This window comes from Muntiacus reevesi, chromosome 22 (assembly GCF_963930625.1).
Source record: "Muntiacus reevesi chromosome 22, mMunRee1.1, whole genome shotgun sequence".
In the NCBI taxonomy this organism is placed as follows: domain Eukaryota; kingdom Metazoa; phylum Chordata; class Mammalia; order Artiodactyla; family Cervidae; genus Muntiacus; species Muntiacus reevesi.
Genome location: NC_089270.1, coordinates 12,934,927 through 12,957,229, shown reverse-complemented (window position 1 = coordinate 12,957,229; position 22,303 = coordinate 12,934,927). Strand labels below are relative to the sequence as shown.

Here is a 22,303-nt window from a genome sequence, read left to right as displayed (position 1 = left end):
GCATCCCATCAAGCCATGTTTCGGGCTTGTTGTTTTTCCTTTAATCCTGAAAAGAACAAACAGCAGCATGGTTGACATTGATTAATTCTGTTCAAATGCTAGGCCACTCCATGGGGCCTGGATGTAAACTTGGTTACTAAGGCAATTGCATTTGGCTAATTATTCCCAAGTGTATCTTGTGGCGAATTCAAGGCTCTCAGGATTCACAAACACATTCAGGGATGCACTGGGTTCAATTAATTCCTTCATGGATGGATGAGCCTAGCAACACACCTTCCTAAACAAGGGGCTTCCTTCCTACGAAGGTCAGGAAGGGTCCATGAAGTCCTCGCAGAACCACCCAGGTCAGTCTTATTTTATTTCTAGTTGCTCTAAGAATACTAGATTGCACAGGTCTGTCCATGAATCAGTCTGTGAACTCCTCAACGCAGGATTCACTGCAGAGCATATGGAAAACTATCAAAGTGTATAGAAGGATAGGATGCTGGCCCACACCCTGCAGTGACTGCAGGACCACCTGTGATGATGAATAAAACTTTGATGCCCTTCATACATGAACTCTACTACTGCTGGGGTCTCAGTTTTCCTCATCTGTAAAATGGGGATGAAATGAAATAATGTACGTAAAGGATCTAGCTCAGTTCCAAACTCACAGTAGGTGCTCAATAAATGTGACTACTTCCTCCACCTCGACTCAGTCCTGTTGCACAGGGCATTTAGAAGGAACAGGATGAAGCAGGAAGCAAGACAGAAGAGTTGACCTCAAAAATGATTATGACCATTCTGCACATATGTGCAATCATACAACTCACGAAACTCCTTCTGTATACATACGTGCTATTGTACAGCTCACAAATTCCACACTGTAATTTGTTTAACCCACGTGACAGCCCTAGAGAATCAGCATTATTTTTTTTATGGACAAGGAAACTGAAGCCTAGACAGATGAAGTGACGTCCCCTGGTCAGAGTTAAAGTGGCAGCTGCAACATTTGAACCCAGCTCTCCTGATGCCCAGTGCTCTTTCCATTTCCTGGGTGGGGTGGACACCCTGTCCTCGTATCTCTGCGCTATATCACCAGGACTAGAACACAGTCTACCACAAAGAACAACTGGGTACACAGCTGTTTGGATACTTGAGTGTGTGAAGGCCCAGCATTCAGGACTGCCTCTCCTGTGATTCCTCTTCTGCTATTTCTCAAGGTTGGTCCACAGTCTCCAGGGTTCCTCTGAGCAAGGCAGCTACTCAGGGCACGCCCTAGACCAGTCACTGAGTCCCAGGCCAGGGAACCTGCATTCCCACCAGCCCCAGTGCGTTTCTGATGCCTCCTCAGGCTTGAGAGCCTTGCTCTGCTTCAGGGACATGATGGATATCTGAGTTGTCTGTCCCATCACACCTTCCACCACAGTAGGAGGCTGCATTCAGGAGAGGAATTTTCCAGAATTTTCAGTCTCCAATCCCTGGCCTGTAGGCATCGCTTCATTAAAACATGGGGCCCCAGTAAGGGGCTCCGGTTCCTTTGGGAATCAGTTAGGAGGACAGTGGTATATCTGCTGAGTTCCGTGGGCCCCCTCGGGGGCAGGTCCGTTTGGTTTGATTGGTGTGACGAGGGTGGGGGGAGGGGAGAACCACTTCTCCACTCACAGCGTGGTTCTGAGTGCAGGAGGGAGCCAAGCGGGCTCATTTAGAGGGTTCTAAAGCCATCAGACACGGCAGGTGCTGATCAGCTGGCAAAGGAAGGAAGCAAAACAGACCCTGACACCCACCCAGCCACTGCTGACGGCAGGGCCCAGACTGGAACCACAAATGGAAGGGATTTCCCTTCTCTGATTTTACTAGGAATGTGGGAGGCATCGTTAGAAAGCATAGTCTGTGTGGAGCATTACAGAGAATTAATATTTTAAGAGTTGCTATTTTCAGAGCCCAGTCTCTCTGGAAGTATTTCATCCAAGGGAGTGTGCTGCCAAAACGTTTAAGAGTCACCAAGTTCCAGCCTGTCAACACTGAAGGGACTGCACGTCTATCCGAAACAAACTAGCCCTGGGTCTTGCAACCTTGCTCAGCCTCAGTTTTCCTTACCCGTAAAGTGGGACAAATACCAAGTCTACCTCTGAGGGCTGTTGTGAGGGTTCAGTGCAATGATGTGTACAAAAGAATTAGCTCAGGTTTGGCCCATGGTGAAGTTTGAGTTCATACATCCAAAAAAAAAAAAAAAAAAAAATTAAATTGCTTAATTTAGAAATAAGAAAATCTTGGTTGGGAGAAGGGGGAATTCTACAGAAAGCAGAAGAACTGAGACCAGGATGGAAAGCTGGAGGTTCCTCACTACAAGTTGTTGAGAGTTACATTTTGGGGACAGGTTAAGGAAGCAGACCACAGAGAGGGATCGAGGGTTCCTCTGTCAGGTCTCCCCCTGTTCCTTCCACCTGAGGGAAAGGAAGACACAGCTGAGAGGGAAGTTTAATAAGATTTGAACAGGGCGTCTGCATGTTCATTTTGCACGCGTTGCACCCAATTGCTCACTTGTGTCCGACTCTTTGTGATGCCGTGGACTGCAGCCTGCCAGGCTCCTCTGTCCATGGGATTCTCCAGACAAGAATACTGGAGTGGGTTGCCATGCCCTCTTCCCAACCCAGGAATCGAAACTGTGTCTCCTGCATCTCCTGAATTGCAGGTGGGTTCTATACCTGCTGAGTCATGGAGGAAGCCCCTCATTTTGCACTGGACCCCTCTAATTATGTAGCTGGTCCTGCTTTTACCTCCAGTCATGTAATTCTTAGCCTTTTCTGCAAGGTGGCTTTGTATCTTCATGCTGTGGTCAAGAACTTGAGGCTCAGAGAAGTCAAGAAGCCTGCTCATGGTACAAAGGTCACTGATATCACCATCATCATTACCACCATCATCACCACGTCATCCTTATCACCACCATTGTCATCATCAACATTGTTGTCACCATCATCATCATCATCACCACCCTCATCACCATCTTTATCGTTATCATCACCACCATCATCACTGTGGTGAACCCCACTAGCCTGTCCTGCAACCCAGCTCTCTGTCCCATCACCCAGGATACATCTTGTATGATAATAGCACAATGTGAATGACCACATTTATCATATGTTTTCTTCTCAATCCTTGTCTATCCTTAGAAATAAAGAAAGAAAGTGCTAAGTCATGTCCTACTCTTGTGACCCTATGGACTGTAGCCTGCCAGGCTCCTCTGTCCATGGGAATCTCCAGGCAAGAATACTGAAATGGGCTGCCATTTCCTTCTCCAGGGGAACTTCCTGACCCAGGAATTGAACCCAGATCTCCTGCACTGCAGGCAGATGCTTTACAAACTGAGCTACGCAGAATATAATCTCCATGAGAATAAGAACTGGCCTGAGATTTGTCCACTCTATTTTAAGTAGAGAGCAGTGCCTGGCACATAGTAAACTCCAAAAGCGCTGTGGAAGGAGTCGATGATTGCCCAAGATTCCATTGTCATAAATTGCTCTTACTTTACATTTTTTCATCTTAATTAATCTTACCAATTACACCTCAGGAAGGACATTGATTCCCATTTGATGGATGAGGAAGCTAAATCAGAGTTTAAGTCCCTGTATATACACAGACCTCCCAGGTATCTCAGATGGTAAAGCATCTGCCTACAATGCGGGAGACCCAGGTTCGATCCCTGGGTCGGGAAGATCCTCTGGAGAAGGATATGGAAACCCACTCCAGTACTCTTGCCTGGAAAATCCCATGAACAGATGAGTGTGGTAGGCTACAGTCCATGCGGTTGCAAAGAGTTGGACATGACTGAGCGACTTCACTTTCACTTGCACTTCATATACACAGAGAGAGGGAGAAGGGCTGGGAGAGGATGCCTGTAAAGTCATCCTCATTTTAAACACTAAACTTTTCTCTTCATAACATCAATTCACAAAATTGGCTTCCCTGGTAGGCTCAGCTGGTAAAGAATCCGCCTGCCATGCAGGAGACCTGGGTTTGATCCCTGGGTTGGGAAGAGCCCCTGGAGAAGGGAAAGGCTACCCACTCCAGTATTCTGGCCTGGAGAATTCCATGGACGGTACAGTTCATGGGGTCACAAAGAGTTGGACACGACTTAGCGACTTTCACTTTCACTTCACTTTCATTCACAAAATTAGGCAGAGCATTAGTATTAATACAATTTCTGTTTATCGCCTAAGCAACCCCCTTCCATTTCATAGCAAATTTCTATACAGAAGTTTGGCCTTTTGTGTTGCTCCTGGTAGCACTGGAGAGGTTTGGGAAGGGGTCAGAAGGGCCATGTTATAGCAAGGACCCTGGAAGTGAGGACCTTGGATTAAACATAAGGGGAACGAGATTGGGATGTACATGGCAACAGGGCCGGGGTTGCTCGGATGCAGCCCACTCCATTTCATTTTCTTTTTATCTGTTGAATGAGGAGATAATGAAATAGCTCACAGCCAGCTGCAGGATAGGTCTGGTTAGGGGCAGCTTCGCCAGAATAATAAACATATTCAAACTGTCCCCAGGAAAGAAGTTGTGGCTCAGCAGATGCCTCACGCACTGAACGTGGCCCGGTGATCCAAGCAGCCTCATGTGCATGTGGTTTCATCACGTCCTGTCTCAGCACTAGTGATGCCAGCAGCCCCTGAAGCATGATCCTCGATATTATTAGTAACAGAGTCACCTCTACGAAGATCCTCATGTTTCATCACATGCACAAGGAGAGGAATACCCATGCCCTGCCTCCTTGGAAACCTCAGGTAGCTGCCCTGAGGTGGGGGTTGGATCTGGAGATTGTATTTGCTTGAAGTTCCAAGGATGCATCAGAGGAACCATTAGCCTTCGGTCCAGTCTGCTTGTTGTTGTTCAGCTGCTAAGTCATGTTTGAGTCTTTGCAACTTCATCAACTGCAGCGCGCCAGGTTTCTCTTCTCACCATCTCCCGGAGCTTGCTCAAATTCATGTCCATTGAGTCGTTGATGCTATCCAGCTATCTCATCCTCTGTCGTCCCCTTCTCCTCCTGTCCTCAATCTTTCCCAGAATCAGGGTCTTCTCCAATGAGTTGGCTCTTCACATCAGGTGTCTGAAGTATCAGAGCTTCAGTTTCAGCATCAGTCCTTCCAATGAATATTCAGGGTTGATTTCCTTTAGGATTGACTGGTTTTATATCCTGCAGTCCCCGGGACTCTCAAGAGTTTTCTCTAGCACAACAGTTTGAACGCATCAGTTCTTCGGTGTTCAGTCTTGTTTACGGTCCTACTCTCATATCCATACATGACTACTGGAAAAACCATAGCTTTGATGATTCGGACATTTGTCAGCAAAGTGATGTCTCTGTTTTACAATATGCTCCATGTCTAGATTTGTCATAGCTTTTCTTTCCAAGGAACAAGTGTCTTTTAATTTCATAGTCTCCATGGGCTGCTACAACATACCACACATGGGGCAAGGAGGTGAGGAGCTTAAAAAACAGAAATTTATGTTCTCACAGTCCTGGAGACTATTAGTCTAAGATGAACATGTGAGCAGGGTTGATTTCCTGTGAGTCCTTCCTCCTTGGCTTGTAGATGGCTGTCTCCTTGCTGTGAACTCACATGGTTTCATCTCTCCATTTAGGTTCATGTCCTCCTAATCCTCCTCCTCTTAAAAGGACACCAGTCATGTCCATCAGAGCCCACCCTTATGATCGATCTTAACCATCTCTTTAAGACCCTATCTCCAAATACTGTCATGTTCTCAGGTATTGGGGGTTAGGATTTCACTATATGAATGTGTGGGGACACAATTAAGCTCGAAAAAATCTCTCATGGGGTTATGTAAAAAGAAAGAGAACCCTCTTAACCTTTGGGTGGAAGGTGGGAGGACGGGCCCCCTCTGGAGATGGTTATTGGAGAACAGAGGTCCAGGAAGAGTCAGGTTCTCTGAAGTCAGAGGGTGTATGCAGTGGGCATAAGGAAGATGCCAGAGAGTGGACTGAATGATGGAGGTAAAGGATGTTAGAGAGTAAGGGGACCCTGTGACGGAGTCAAGGGGACCCCAGTGAAAGGTCAGGGAAGAAAGGAAATGTGAGGGGCACAGATGTTAGTGCCACAGGTCTTGGAGACCTGGCTTTGAATCCAGCTCTGCCAATGATCTCAAAAGGAGCATAAGAATATCCATTTATAGAATCCCAGGAACTGGTTACTCTCAACCTCACCATTATCACTGACCAGCCATGGTGGGGAGAAGGGAGCTTAATTCAGGACTAAATCCTGAGGTTTCTTCCCTCCCGCGCAATGCTCCCTTCTCCCCAGCCACAGTGTTGACCCCTGAAAGCTCTCTGAGCGCCCAGAGCTGTATCTGCACAGCCCAGAGCTGAGCTGACCAGGGACTTTACCTCTCTACATAGAGCCTGTAACCAGCTCTCAGCCACACGCCTGGGCAGACTTGTCACTGCTTTTGTGGGTGAAGCATTGTCTGGATGAGGAAGGTCACGCCAAGGTCAACAAGCTAGGGAGGGTCAGAAGCACTGATGAAACCTGGAGCTTCAGGGTGGGGCTCCAGAACATTCCACTCACAGCTCTGTGCTGGACCAGTGTTTCTCAGAGAAGTTTCCATCAGCTCAATCAAAGCCACCATCAGCAGGCTTGACTAAATAAAAATGCAGACACCCACCAAGGCCGCAACCCGACACAGGAAATCAGACTTTCTGGGGAACTGGCTGGTGGTCTGTTCTGTGGGTGCTGACCTGCACCCTCAAGGTTGAGGACCATTATGATGATCTTTGGTTTTATATCCTTTCTACCAATTCCTTCCTTGCCCACGTTCCCTTCCCACTCAGCCAGCATTTTATAAAGCACGTGCCATCGCCAATGTTTTGACTGATTAGTTCAGGAGTTACATGGAAAGCAGTATACTACTGGACATTTCAGTTCTCGCTTCATCATTTCCCTGATCAAGAAGAAAGTCAGCCTGGTACTTTGACCATCTCTCCATCACTTGCTAATACCATTCTCTCTCTCTCTCTCTCTTTTTTTCCCCATTCTCTCTTTAATACAAAGAGAGAGAAAATAGGACTCAGCTCACACTTTTGGTTGGGTTTTGTCATATGATTTTGTTTTCATTGATTTTTCTTGACAGTCACCTTCTATTTAAAGAAAGTGATATTGGTTTGCCGTTTCAGATACGAACTAGAAGTCCTTTAAAAGGACTTTAAAAGAAAAATCAATTGCCAAAAAAAAAAAAAAAAAGGAAGCATTTGGTTGGTGGGGTGATGGGGCAAATATTAAGAGGGCATTTTGTGGATCTGAAGTTGGGAATCCTGTCTCAAAGCTGTCTGGCAGTTTGGAATGCAATCTGAGATGCTAAAGCTTACCAAGACAGGTGCTTAATGCTTTAACCCTTTGGTAGCTATTTTAGGTTTGAGAGCTCTTTGTTATGCCTAAATGGGAAAAAATGTGAATTTTAATGGTGAAATATAAGGATCAGGTATTTTTGAAATCGAGGGTATTTCTAGATACATCACATTACATAGATATCCGGTGACCCCCTGGAATCAAGACTGATTTGGTAGATAGAGCAATGCAGTCCTCTCCAACAGTGTAAATGTGCAGAGAGCCAGCAGGGGGCAGAGGGGCCAGGGGTGTATGGGGGGAACAGCCCCTTCTTAGGGTGGAAGGACTCGGAGCAGACTTCTTGGAGCTGAGAACCCAGGAGAAGCAGCAGGGGCCCGGGCCCCAGGCAGACTGGACAGGCCACGGGCAAGGGAGAAGGGGGTACTGGTGCACAGTACAGGCTGGATGAAGGGGTGGGTGTTGAACAAGGCAAGTTGGGAGGTGGCCGCAGAGGGTTAGGAGGAACAAGGCTGCTGGGGTCTGGGCTTTTTGAAGAGACCCAGGAGAAGCCCCTGGAGAATTTCTAACACAGTGGAAACTTGTTTCCCTAGCACTTGAAAGAGACCCTGCTGGACAGCTTGGGGAATAAAGAGGGAGAGAAAGAAGGGAGGGAGACCACCAGGAGGGCTATCAGAAAGCTGGGAGAAAAGTGATTGAGAGTGCAGAGGAGGAAACAGATGCTGAGTGGGAGAGGGGAAGAGGCGGGGCGGGAAAGGGGGAGATGGAGGGAGGAGCGGTAGGAGGTGGAAAGTAGAGGGTGGAAGGTGGGGGTGAAGAATCCAGGGTGGGGGTGGAATCCAGGAGGAGAGGTGGGGAGGGAGATGGAAGGAGGAGGGGTGGGAGGTAAAGAGTAGAGGATGGAGGGATGGGAAGGGAGGGAGATGAGGGAAGGATGGCTGCAGATTCTGACCAATAACTTTAAAAGTGGTTCAATACTCCTGGGGGCGCTGCTTCTTCCAGACTCATCTTCATTAACCTGAAGCTGACAAATGGCCACGTTGGTGTCTGTTCCCAGGGATCTGTGTGTCCTCATGGAGGAGAAAAGAAGACAATCTCTGAAAGTGTCAGCCTCTCTGAGACAAGGAGGGTCCCTGGCTCCTGCCAGGGCTTCCCTAATAGCTCAGTTGGTTAAAAAAAAATCCGTCTGCAATGCAGGAGACCCCAGTTCAATCCCTGGGTTGGAAAGATCTCCTGGAGAAGGGAAAGGCTACCCACAGTATTCTGGCCTGGAGAATTCCACTGGATGTATCGTCCATGGGGTCACGAAGAGTCGGACATGACTGAGAAACTTTCACTTTCACCTCACTTGGGCTCCTGCCAACGCCCTGACTGGGTCCCTCTCTGTCTGTTCTCTGACAGATGGCAGGTGGGGAAGTGATGAGAAGGAGAGAGACAGAGAACACAGCTTTGTGTCTTCCTAAGTGATGGAGACACCGCTCTGGAGAGAAGCGACGGAGGCAGTTTGGGTGCCAAGGGAGACTGTGACATCAGACATCCGTCCTTGAACCCAGCTGGCATCACTTGCTCACTTTGTGACCTGACCTAACTTGGTGATGTGAACTTTCTAAACTTTGCCTACCTGCAAAGTGGAGGCAACAATTTCTGTCTCCAGGGAGTGCTGTGAAGCCTAATGTGAAAGCAAATAACAACAGGATGCCTAGTGCTGGAGGAACAGGAAGGAGAAAGCGGGGCTGAGTTAGGAGTGAGGCTGCAGGAGCCTGGGGAGAGTTTGGGGGAGGCACCAGGACTCATTCCAGCTAAGGCGAGGGCCTTGGTCCAGTCTAACTGCAGTGTGACGATCCTGCAGGGGAGCCACAGAGAAGAATAAACCTGACTCCAATACCAGATCTGTTCCTTTAGCTCTAACCCTTGTGCTCTGTAGCCTGTGCTGAGTCACGCTGGCTTTGCCCTTTCGTAAAAGAATGTTACCTGTAGCTTGAAATACACATAATAGCCCATTCTCAAGGTTTTGACCATTATAGGTATAACACTTTTCCATTAATTGTTGTTGTTTTGTTGCTCAGTCATGTCTGATTCTTCGCGACCCTGTAGACTGCAGCATGTGAGGCTTCCTTGTCCTTCACTATGTCCCAGAGTTTGCTCAAACTCATGTCCATTGAGTCAGTGATGCCATCCTACCATCTCATCCTCTGTTGTCCCCTTCTCTTTCTGCCTTCAATCCTTCCCAGCATCAGAGTCTTTTCCAGTGAGTTGGCTCTTCACATCAGGTGCCCAAACTATTGGAACTTCAGCGCCAGTCCTTCTAATGAATATTCAGGATTGGTTTCATTTAGGATTGACTTGTTTGATCTCCTTGCTGTCCAAGAGACTCTCAAGAGTCTTCTCCAGCAACACAGTTCAAAATCATCAATTCAGCACACAGTCTTCGTTATGGTCCAACTCTCACATCCATACATGACTACTGGAAACACCATAGCTTTGACTATATGGACCTTTGTTGGCAAAGTGACATCTCTGCTTTTTAACACACTGTCTAGAGATAAAAAGTTGCAGAAAAGAGAGTAACATTTGTCTTGTTGGAGGATCATGGTGACCAGACCCATGTGGATAGCTACAAGAACAGGATTCCAGCACTAAGAAGTTGCAATAACCAGCCACACCCTCTCCCCTTTTAGCAAAAAAGACGCCTGAGTTCTAATTGAGGGTAGATGGCTCTTTGTGATACTAGTCCACTATCTTCTTGGTCTGCTTGGCTTTCTGAATAAAGTTGTGATTCCTTGCCCCAACAACTCATTTCTCGATTTATTGGCCTGTCCTGCCGTGAGCAGTATGAGCTTGTACTTGGTTGGTAAGGGTTTCCAACAGGGAGGGGACATGGTCTGATTTACATTTGTAGAAGATGCCTTGACACTTTCCAGCAAACATGGGGAATTGACAAGATGCATTCAGATCATTAGAATGCAAGCACCAGGTGGAGAAGGATGGCCGTGTTTCTGCTCACTGCTTTGGAAGAGCGCCTGGCACAGGGTGAGTGATCATTAAGTATTTATTCAGTGACTGGATGAGTCCCCGAGGAAGACAAGGACTAAAATCAGTATGAACCCACTGGGACAAAGAGATCAGGACCATTTATACCAAAGGGTGAGCTGTCCTCACATGTTTAAAAAGCCAAGAAGAAGGAGGAGCCGACTGAATGGACCATCGGAAGCTTTGATGTCAGTGCTCCTTTAGGGGAGCCCAACAAGCCAGTTACTCACAGAACTTCAGAGAATCTCCAGGTATGGAAGGACTGGGTTCCAGCGAAGATGGGCTGTGCTGGGGGCTGTAGAGCTGATGCACTTCACCTACGCTGTTGGACCCACAAATCCACTCCCAGCCTTACGATGCTGGGTCACTCACGGGGAAGGGTGGACACGCACACATGGCTGAAATGGAGGGGGGGTGCGGGCGGCAAATAAGCAAAGGTCTGACCCATAAAAGGTGTCCCAACTCCCATGTCCTGTCCTGTAGCAATATCCTCAGAAGCCAGGCTAAGATCAACACCATTCACAAGACTGAAGAGTCCCCAGAGAGTGAAGATTTTCAGACACTGACACGGCCAGTTGCAGCCTGGTCATCTGGTGGAGGAACTTCTCTACCAGCTCTAGCTGTCTGATGCTCCACCGGGGGCCATCCAGGCCCAGGACCTACCAACCAGCTTTTAATTGTCTCCTTCTTCACTATCAGTGAACTGTTATCAATGACCAGTAGCCATGTGAAGAAAACCTTCAAAATGAAAAGCAGAGAGAAAATAAAAATATCAAAAGACTTCAGAGGAAACAGAAATAAATGCAGAGAAGAGGAAACTTTAACTACAATTAACATCCTCAGAGTTAGGACAAGATACTGTATAAAACAAACAAAACAATACAATAAGGTGAAATGAAAAAGGAACCATCAGAGAAGGAGAAAGAACTCTCGGAATTAGAACATTGGACAACTTAAAAAAAAAAAGAATCAAGAATCAATAGGTTTGGTTTCAGGAGAAACCACACTTCAAAATTTGAATTTTCAATCTTTTCTCAACCACATAATATGTGGTGTCATGATATTGGGTAGCAGGAGAGGCTGCAGTTCAGTCAGCCACAAGATCACGAGGGTAAACAACCGATATACATATAACCATTCTGTACCCAGACAACTATTCTGTTTTTCACTTCAGTACAGTATTCAATAAACTACACGAGCTATTCAAACACTTAACTATAAAATGAGCTTTGTGCTAGATGATTTCACCCAATGATAGGCTAATCTCAGCATTCTGAGCACATTCAAGACAGACTAGGCTAAGCAAAAAGGCTAGGCTAGGTTAAAGTCTTTGACTATGTGGATCACAACATAAACTATGGAAAATTCTTCAAGAGATGGGAATATCAGAACACCTTATCTGCCTCCTGTGAAACCTGTATGCAGGTCAATAAGTTAGAAACAATGGGCAGGCTCAAACTTGAAAAAGGAGCACCTCAAGGCTGTATATTGTCATCCTGCTTATTTAACTTATATGCAGAGTACATCATGTGAAATGCTGGGCTGGAAAAAGTACAAGCTGGAATCAAGATTGCTGGGAGAAATATCAGTAACCTCAGATACGCAGATGACACCACCATTATGTCAGAAAGTGAAGAAGAACTAAAGATCCTTTTAATGAAAGTGAAAGAGGAGAGTGAGAAACTTGGCTTAAAACTCACCATTCAGAAAACTAAGATGATGGCATCTGGTCTCATCACTTCATGGCAAATAGATGGGGAAACAATAGAAACAGTGACAGACTTTATTTTCGTCGGCTCCAAAATCACTGCAGATGGTGACTGCAGCCATGAAATTAAAAGACGCATGCTTCTTGGAAGAAAAGTTATGACCACCCTAGACAGTATATTAAAAAGCAGAGACATTACTCTGCCAACAAAGGTCTGTCCAGTCAAAGCTATGGTTTTTCCAGTGGTCATGTGCAGATGTGAGAGTTAGACAATAAAAAAGGCTGAGCGCTGACAAATCGAGGCCTTCAAACTATTGTGTTGGTGAAGACTCCTGAGAGTCCCTTGGACAGCAAGGAGATCAAACCAGTCAATCCTGAAAGAAACCAGTCCTGAATATTAATTGGAAGGCCAATTCTTTGGCCATCAGATGTGAAGAACTGACTCATTGGAAAACACCCTGATGCTGGGAAAGATTAAAGTCAGGAGGAGAAGGGGGTGACAGAGGATGAGATGGTTGGATGGCATCACCAACTCGATGGACATGAGTTTGGGCAAACTCCAGGAGATGGTGAAGGACAGGGAAGCCTGGCGTGCTGCAGTCCATGGGGTTGCAAAGAGGTGGACATGACTGAGCGACTGAACAACAAGGCTAAGCAATGATGCTTTGTAGGTTAAGTGTAAGAAATGCATTTTGACTTGTAATATTTTCAACTTACAGTGGGTTTATCAGGATGTAACCCTATCATAAGTTGATGAAGATATGAGTATCTATCCTTTCAGTTCCGTTTCTCTGCAGAACCCTATAAACACAGATGGGCAGGTTATACCCATGAGGACTCATTTTGTTTCTCTCTTTTCTGGGTGACTCCAACTCATGCTTCAAGTCATAGCTCCAGAGTTATCTCCCCCTAGAAAGCTTTTCCTGGCTCCAGAGGCTGACCCCATGGCTGCTGCAGTCATATCTTCCAATTGCATGCACGCGTGCTAAGTCATTTCGGTCATGTGACCCAATGGACTGTAGCCCACCAGGCTCCTCTGTCCATGGGATTCTCCAGGCAAGAATACTGGAGTGAGTTGCCGTGCCCTCCTCCAGGGAATCTTCCTGGCCAGGAATTGAACCTGGGTGTCTTATGTCTCCTGCATTGGCAGGTGGGTTCTTAACCACTAGCGCCACCTGTTTTATTTTCCAATTGCTATTAACAAAACGCTTGACTCCCAGTCAGCATCCAGTTAATCTTTGTCAATCTCGTAGCAGCAAAGTGAAGATTTACCACTGGGGCCATGTGTCTTGTGTCTTGAAGGGCCTCCACTCTGCTGAACCCAATCTAAAACTTTATTGGGCTTCAGGCAGAAAACTCAGCTTTCATGCTCTGTAGCATGAAATGCCTTGCAAAAATCAATCTGAATTCAGGAAAGAAGTACAGATGTGTGCTGGAGAGGAAGAGTTGAGAATATTAGTGTGGTTGAATCCCCATTCTCCTGCTGAGGCCTTGTGCTCAAAGTGTATAGATGCAGTTATTTATTGTAATGATAGGAATGAAGCTGAAATCTTATTAAATAGTCCACTGACCCAGAAAAGATGAGAGGAGAGCTGTCATCCTCTCCTTTTTAAACATTCTGAAATTTTTGCTCTAGTATAGAATGAAACATTGAATTAATGACAATTGCCTTGGTAGGATGCCAATACAGAATAGTAATGACAATGTCTAAATGTTGAACGAGATGTAAGGGGTGCTGATGCCACGACTCCTGGCCTGATGGAAGCTTCAAGGTTTTGGCAGAAAGAATGGATGGCATCGTGGTTGTTTTCAGTAAATTAATCAAGGCTGTGCATAACCTGGCTGGGCAGAGGTAGCAGAAACCAGGGGAGCCTAGGGCTGTGGCACCCTCTGCTTCTATTAATACATCTTCTGTTCTCCTGCTGGGCATCCTGATCCCCGATCCTTCGTTTTCTTCTCACATGTAAGCCCTTCCAGCTACTGGTGCCCACCTCTCTCTCACGGGGTGGGTCAGCTACTGGCTAATTTTGTTGTACTCTTATTCTGGACCACCTGCTTTATCTTTATCATTTGCCTGTCGTCAGGGATGAGTAGGGTCAACCTGAATGCAGCCCACACCCTGGCCTGTTTCCAAAGGTGGGCAGAAGTGGCCTGTGCCTCCAGGAGGTCATCGGTGTGACCACCCGGCTGTGTCCTGCCCGGCGGGACTCTCATCCTCACTGTGCTGCCTGCTAGACACTGTCCCTCTCTACTCTCCTGGTCTCCCTGTCCCAAGTCCCATAGGCCAGTATCCTGGGGTGGTCACACGAGAGAATCTATTTTTAAATATTTGTATCTAATTTATTGCAAAAAGGTTTATACAGAGGCTTACACAATAGATATATGATCACTGGGTTATAAAATAATAAAGGATCATGTGGGAAATAGAATGTAAGTCCTATGAAAACTGCACCATTATTCTATAGAGTACTTTTGCACGAACTGGAACAATAAAGGATCATGTGAGGGAAATAGAATGTAAGTCCTATGAAAACTGCACCATTATTCTATAGAGTACTTTTTCATGAACTGGAAAAAGATGCTTGCCCTCTACACAAAGGTCAGTCTATGTCTCAGGCACACATCTTGTTTTGGTAAATCAAATTTTATTGGAACACAGTCACCTCCATTCCTTGATGCCTTAAACAAAGTGAAAGTGGAGTTGCTCAGTCATGTCTGACTCTTTGCGACTCCATGGACTGTAGCCTACCAGGCTCCTCAATCCATGGAATTTTCCAGGCAAGAGTACTGGAGTGGGTTGCCATTTCCTTCTCCAGGGAATCTTCCCAACCCAGGGATCAAACCCAGGCCAGGGATCGAACCTGGGTCTTCTGCACTGCAGGCAGACGCTTTACCATCTGAGCCACCAGGGAAGCCATCGATGCGTTATTATCTGTTATTACTTTCACACCACGAAGACGGAACTGATTAATGAGACAAAGACCTTATGATGCACAAGTCTAAAATATTCACTCACTGACCCTGTAGGTAAAACATCTGCGCAACAAGCTAAGCACAGGCAGCGCTGGATGCCAGCTCCCCTCTCTTCCTCTACTGCCCTGCCTTGTGTTGGCTTCATAACGACATTGCAAGCGACTTTTGACAAGAGACACGCTCAAGAATGACAAAGACTTGGGACTTCCCTGGTGGTGCAGTGGTTAGGACTCTGGGCTTCCACTGCAGGAGGTGTGGGTTTGATCCCTGGTTGGGGAACTAAGATTCTGCATGCTGCATGGCATGACCAAAAATTAAAAAATAAATACAAATTTTAAAAAGAATGATAAAGGCATGGCCAATCCCCAGACAGGTTCCTCTGAGCTCCTTTCTGACCAGATCTAATCCTGGGCACTGTCTTTGGCCTGCCAAGTTTTCTTTTAGGAAGAATCCTCCTGCTACAATAGTTTAGTGAGAGTTCCCCTACTCTTCTCTTTTTTTTTTTTCTTCTTTTTTTTTTCTTTTTTTATGTAGACCACTTTTGAAAGTGAAATTCTTTCAGTTGAGTCCGACTCTTTGTGATCCCATGGACTATACAGTCCACGGAATTCTCCAGGCCAGAATATTGGAGTGGGTAGACTTTCCCTTCTCCAGGGGATCTTCCCAACCCAGGAATCAAACTGGGGTCTCCTGTATTGCAGGCAGATTCTTTACCAACTGAGCTATCAGGGGAGCCCTTTGAAGTCTTTATTGAATTTGTTTCTGTTTTATGTTTTGGGTTTTTGGCTGTCAGGCATTTAGGTTCTTAGCTCCTCGACCAGGGATCAAACTTGCATTAGAAGGTGAAATCTTACCCACTGGAGTCCCATCCCACTCTTCTAGTAAGTATCTATCTGCTGATCCTCCACCCTGCTCCTTGGCTAGAAATCCCCACTGTCTTTGCTGTATTTGAATTTGAGCTTGATCTCTCTTCTCTATGGTAACAGTCTTGATCCCGTTGCAATAGTCCTGAATAAAGTCTTCTTTACCATTTTAGCAAGTGTCAAGGGTGATGTTTTCTTTATCAGAGTTGAATACGTTGCCTGAAATCGCATGGTCCGTCAGTGACAGCATCAGGGCTCCCATCCGGGCTCTGAGGCATCCAGCCCAGCAACTCTGTCCCATGGCACCTGCCTCTCCAGCTGGGCATCCAAGATGGGATGCTGCTTGCCCACACTGCACTCTGGACTTGAGTTTGGGGACACTTTTGCTCAAGTGAAACACTGTTTCTCACCCTGGAAGTGTAGACAATCCTCTGATTCACACTCTCGATCACCATCTTTACCCACTGATGCCATTAGTCACTTCTTCAGAATTAAACTCGCTTAAAAGGACTGCCATTGATTCATTGATCTCATTCGAAAGATGGTGCTCCTGCAACTCTGCAGATACTGAGTCAGTCAATGAGAATCCCAGATGAATATGAAGATGTCCACAAGAGCCTGACCACTGGTAAACTGCTGAAATTAACACCATTTAACGTGCTTGTTCACAGCTTCACAGACCATCATGGCTCGTATCTAGGAAACACACCTAACAGGATCAGGATTGAGATCTTCGTGTTGCCTGAGAACTGGCCACCATGTCCAAGCAGTGGGCTCACCAAGGGTCAGCACAGTCGGTCTGTCCTTCCACTGCCATTGCACCCTAAACCCTCTTATAAGAAGACGGGTGAGGGTAGAGAATGCGAGCCATCAGGCGTGATGTGCCCGCTTGGAGAAGGAAGCTGATGAACATAGGAAGAGGTGCTTCCGCCCTCTGAAGCCAAGAGAGGGGCTAAGAGACCCACAGTAGAGATCTCAGCTGCCTGTGAGAACTAATGAATGCTGTTTTATCCACTGTCTGCTCAGGCAGTCAGCCTGCTGTTGGCCCCTTTGCTGACCTCAACAGTGGAAGAAAGAATGAGAGTAAGCGATACAGGCCAATTAGCTGGATTTAGGTTCGGCCTCTAGATAATTTGTGGCTTGACTAAAGAAAGAAGTTTATTTCTCCACCATGTAGAAATTTAAAGATAGGCACCTGGCAGCCAGCACAGCACCTGGGCACCACGAAATCTTTGGGGAAGCAGGTTCTTTCCAACTCCCCACTCTGTCATCAATGGGGTGTGGATTCTCCTCCCCTTGGATAGAGCTCCAGGTATCATGTCCCCATCCAAGCAGCCAGTTGGAAGAAGTGGGGAGGAAGAGGCAAAGAGGTTGTGTCAACTGGCTCATCAGAATGTTCCTGGAAGGTGCCTTTGATATTTCTGCTCACATCTCATTGGCCAGCACCCAGCCCATGATCACAGCTAATGGAAAGGAGGCGGGCAACATGGTGTTTATTCTGACAGCCACATGCCCAGCTAAAATGTACTACTCTGGGCCATGGGAATAACAGCTACAATTAACCAGCCAAGTGTCCCCTTTGGGGGTGTCCTTCAGAGGATAGGAAATGAAGGGGGTGGAAGAAGGAAGCTGTGCTCTGAAACTCCAGCATCAGGGTGCCCCTACCAGGCCCTCCTAAGAACTCACTCAGGCCCGTGAGAGACCAGGCCGTCTGTCACCAGGACCCCCTGGGTTCACCTCCTACTTGACCTTGGGCATGTTTCTGGGCCCCTATGCCTGAGTTTCCTCATTTACAATTTGGGAATTATAATAGACCTAATTCAGGAGGTTGCTGTGTTAAGTGAGTTATTGAATGCAATCCCCTTAGAACCAGACCCAACAAGTGGTAAGTTTGCTGTGGTTATTACTCGGACGTCTCCGTGTAGAGAGTGTCTATGCACAGTCATTGTTGTTATTGAGTCATGTCAGACTCTTCTCCAACCCCGTGGACTGCAGCCCACTAGGCTCCTCTGCCCCTAGAATTCTCCAGGAAAGAATACTTGAGTGGGGTTGCCATTCCCTTCTCCAGGAAATCTTCCTGACCCAGGGATTGAACCCATGTCTCCTGCATTGCAGGTGGATTCTTTACCACTGAGCCACCGAGGAAACCCCCATGGCCGGTTGGTCAGCCAACAGCAAAAGGACTAACATGGCTGGTTACACAAGTCCCTTTGATCTCCCTCTTCTTTAACCTGACAGACCAAGAAGTGAGAGACCCAGAAGGGGACGGGGGCTTGGAGGTGGATATCTCCACACTCATATTGCTAAGAGGAGAGATGAAAAAAGAGATGGCAGATAGGCCCCTCCCCACCTCAGCATCCGCAGCCACACCTGCACAGTGACTGAAGAGGGGAAGGCTCTGGATCTTATATGAGAATCCAATTTCAAACTGGACCACACTGCACTTTGGAGTAGCAAAGTTTCCTGGGATGTGACGGAATCTACCCCAAATGCAATCAGCTATCCAACAGAGAAAGAACATCCACCACTGCACAACTGAAGAAGGATTAGACAAAAATAAAGAAAATTTGATTTAAATAGCCCAACGAGCAGAAATAACGTAATAAACTGGCTATGCTCACATTTCCCTCCTACAGCTTGGCCTGCACTTGGCCAAGTGTGGCACCCCACGGAAGTTTCAAGTGTGTTCCAATAGACGAGCCCGGGGGAGTTTCAGTGTGGGTGCAGGGGAGCTGCCAGCTCTCCAGCCTGGTGCTCTGGCCTGTATGCATCCTCTCTCCAGCATCCTGCTCAGCCGTCCTCCAGCCTCTACTGATGGGCTCAGGGAAAAGCTACTTACTCACTGCCTGGTGAGGCTGTTGGCCACAGGCTGGGCAACTCCAAATCCTTTATGGAGAATCCAACCAGCCTCCCCATCACATCTGCCACAATTCTGCCCACTGGGACCACACAATTCAAGCATCTTTCCTCTTCTATTTGACAAATCAAAAGGCATGAAGAGCTATCCCTGAGCTGCTCCAGAGCATTTCTGAATCATGGGGTGGGTGGTAGTGGTGAATGGCCTTTCACTGGGCACTGTCAAAGGAATCATCAATGTCTTATGGCATTTTTCACAGAACTAGAACAAAAAAATTCACAATTCATATGAAAACACAAGAGACCCCAAATAGCCAAAGCTGTCTTGAGAAAGAAGAATGGAATTGGAGGAATCAACCTTCCAGACTTCAGATTATACTACAAAGCTACAGTCATCAAGACAGTGCAGTACTGGCACAAAAACAGAAATATAGACCAAAGGAACAAGATAGAAAGCCCAAATATAAACCCATGCACCTATGGGTACCTTATTTTTGACAAAGGAGGCAAGAATATACAATGGGGCAAAAACAGCCTCTTCAATAAATGGTGCTGGAAAAACTGGATAGCTACATGCAAAAGAATGAAATTAGAACACTTCCCAACACCATACACAAAGATAAACTCAAAATGGATTAAAGACCTAAATGCAAGACCAGAAACTATAAAACTCTTAGAGGAAAACATAGGCAGAGCACTTGATGACATAAATCAAAGCAAGATCCTCTATGACCCACCTCCTAGAGTATGGAAGTAAAAACAGAAGTAAACAAGTGGGACCTGATTAAACTTAAAAGGTTTTGCACAGCAAAGGAAACTATAAGCAAGGTGAAAAGACAACCCTCAGGATGGGAGAAAATAATAGCAAATGAAACAACTGACAAAGGATTAATTTCCAAAATATACAAGCAGCTCATACAACTCAATACCAGGAAAACAAACAATCCAATCAAAAAGTGGAAAAAAGACCTAAACAGACATTTCTCCAAAGAAGACACACAGATGGCTAAGAAACACATGAAAAGATGTTCAGTTTCGCTCATTATTCAGTTCAGTTCAGTCGCTCAGTCATGTCTGACTCTTTGCGATCCCATGAATTGCAGCATGCCAGGCCTCCCTGTCCATCACTCATTATTAGAAAAATGCAAATCAAAACCACATTGAGATATCACCTCACACTGGTCTGAATGGCCATCATCAAAAAGTCTACAAACAATAAATGCTAGAGAGGGTGTGGAAAAAAGGGAACCCTCTTGCACAGTTGGTGGGAATGTAAATTGATACAGCCACTATGGAAGATTAAATGGAGATTCCTTAAAAAACTAGCAATAAAACCACCATATGAACCAGCAATCCCACTCCTAGGCATACACCCTGAGGGAACCAGGGTCGAAAAAGACACATGTAGGTCATTGTTCATTTCCGCACTATTTACAATAGCTAGAACATGGAAGCAACCTAGATGCCTGTTTACAGATGAATGGATAAAGAAGTTGTGGCACATACACATGATGGAATATTACTTAGTCATAAAAAGGAATGCATTTGAGTCAGTTATGATGAGGTGGATGAACCTAGAACCTACTATACAGAGTGAAGTGAGTCAGAAAGAGAATGATAAATATCATATTCTAACACACATATATGGAATCTAGAAAAATGGCTCTGAAGAATTTATTTACAGGGCAGCAATGGAGAAACAGACATAGAGAATAGACTTATGTACAAGGGGAGCAAGGAGGAGAAGGTGAGATGTATGAAAAGAGTAACATGGAAACTTACATTACCATAGGTAAAATAGACAGCCAACAGGAATGTGCTCTATGGCCCAGGAAACTCAAACAGGGGCTCTGTGTCAACCTAGAGGGGTGGGATGGGGAGGGAGATGGGAGGGAGTTTCAAAAGGGTGGGGGTATATGTATACCTGTGGCTGATTCATGTTGAGGTTTGGCAGAAAACAGCAAAGTTCTGTAAAGCAATTATCCTTCCATAAAAAAAAATTAAAAAAAAACATGTGTTACATTTCTCTTTTAGCTTAGTTCTAGGGAGAAACCAGGTGACAAGTTGTTTTACTTTTATCTCCTGAAGTTAATAGTTAAATATGTAATGTGTGTGTGTGTGATAGTTGCTTGGTCATTTCCAACCTTTGTGACCCCATGGACTGTAGCCTACCAGGCTCCTCTGTTCATGGGATTCTCCAGGCAAGAATACTTGAGTGGGGTTGCCATTCCCTTTTCCAGTTGGATCTTCCTAACCCAGAGATGGAACCCGGGTCTCCTGCACTGCAGGCAGATTCTTTTCTGTCTGAGCCACCAAGGAAGTCCAGGAGAAAAGCTAAGTATAGACTGAAGGAAAAAGGCCTGGACATTGAGATCGGCAGATGTAAGTTCAAACATCTTCCATCACTTACCAACTCTATCATCATCCACGTGCTATTAAACATTTCTGGGTCTCAATGGTCATAGCTGCAAAATGGAAGGACGGCAGGTCATAATGTTTAACAGACCTGATGGTTGTGTGGATTTAATGAGATGTATGTACATAACGGAACCCTGTAATTCATTAGGCATGTGGTAAATGGTAGCAATCATCAGGGCCACAGTGGACACGATGCACTCTAATTTGCCTTCCAAATTTAGTAGTCTAGGAATTTGACACCAACTTCAACCAAGGCATGGTCAGGATTTGGACCTAAGTTTGTCTGTGTGAAATGCCAGGTGCTTCTGCTCAATGCAAAACATTATGAAGAGGCCACGAAGAATCCAGATATATCCGATGCCATCTGGGTCCTCACCTGTGCCATTCATGCCTCTTGCCCTGCTTAGTAGGACTGGTGTGTAAGTTTCCTTCTCTGGCACACACTTTGGTACCTTCTTGGAGTTTGCTTACATTTATGTCCATAAGTCAGTGACGCCATCCAACCATCTCATTCTCTGCTGCTCTTCTCTCGTTTTGCCTTCAATCAGCCTCAAGGTCTTTTCCAATGAGTCGGCTCTTAGCATCAGGTGGCCAAAGTACTGGAGCTTCAGCTCCAGCATCAGTCTTTCTAATGAATATTCAGGGATGATTTCCTTCAGGGTTGACTAGTTTGATCTCCTTGCAGTTCAAGGGTCTCTCAAGAGTCTTCTCCAGCATGACAATTTGAAAGCAACACAATTCTTTGGCGCTCAGCCTTTTTTATGGTCCAGCTCTCACATCTGTACACTTTTCATGCATGTTTGTAAACATCATGAGCAAGGCAGTGCAGAATCACAAGTTCTAAATCAGGTCTTGTAACACTGCCCTTTAAAATCCCAAGCCCTCAGCAGGCTGACTCTTGGCAGCACACCTTGGCAGCACACACACACACACACACACACACACACACACACACACACACAATCTTGATAACTTCCACTTCCACAGTGACTCACTAAACAGTCTCTTTTGAAAAATGAGTAATATCAACACTGAAGCTCCTAAGTTAACTTTTCACTGTTCCATAGGAAAATGTGTGTTGAAACATTAGGAATATCACCTGCTGCCAACCTCAGTAGAAA

At 45.9% G+C, this 22,303-nt stretch overlaps 1 protein-coding gene and 1 non-coding gene across 7 annotated transcripts in view; both read right to left on the bottom strand.

Annotated features, from left to right (window-relative positions):
• The window catches only part of STK32B (serine/threonine kinase 32B), a 372,649-nt gene that overhangs the window by 91,156 nt on the left and 259,190 nt on the right, over window positions 1–22,303 (bottom strand). The window lies entirely within an intron of this gene.
• TRNAC-GCA (transfer RNA cysteine (anticodon GCA)) lies at window positions 14,913–14,984 on the bottom strand. Its single transcript has one exon. It is a non-coding gene; the product is annotated as a tRNA-Cys (tRNA).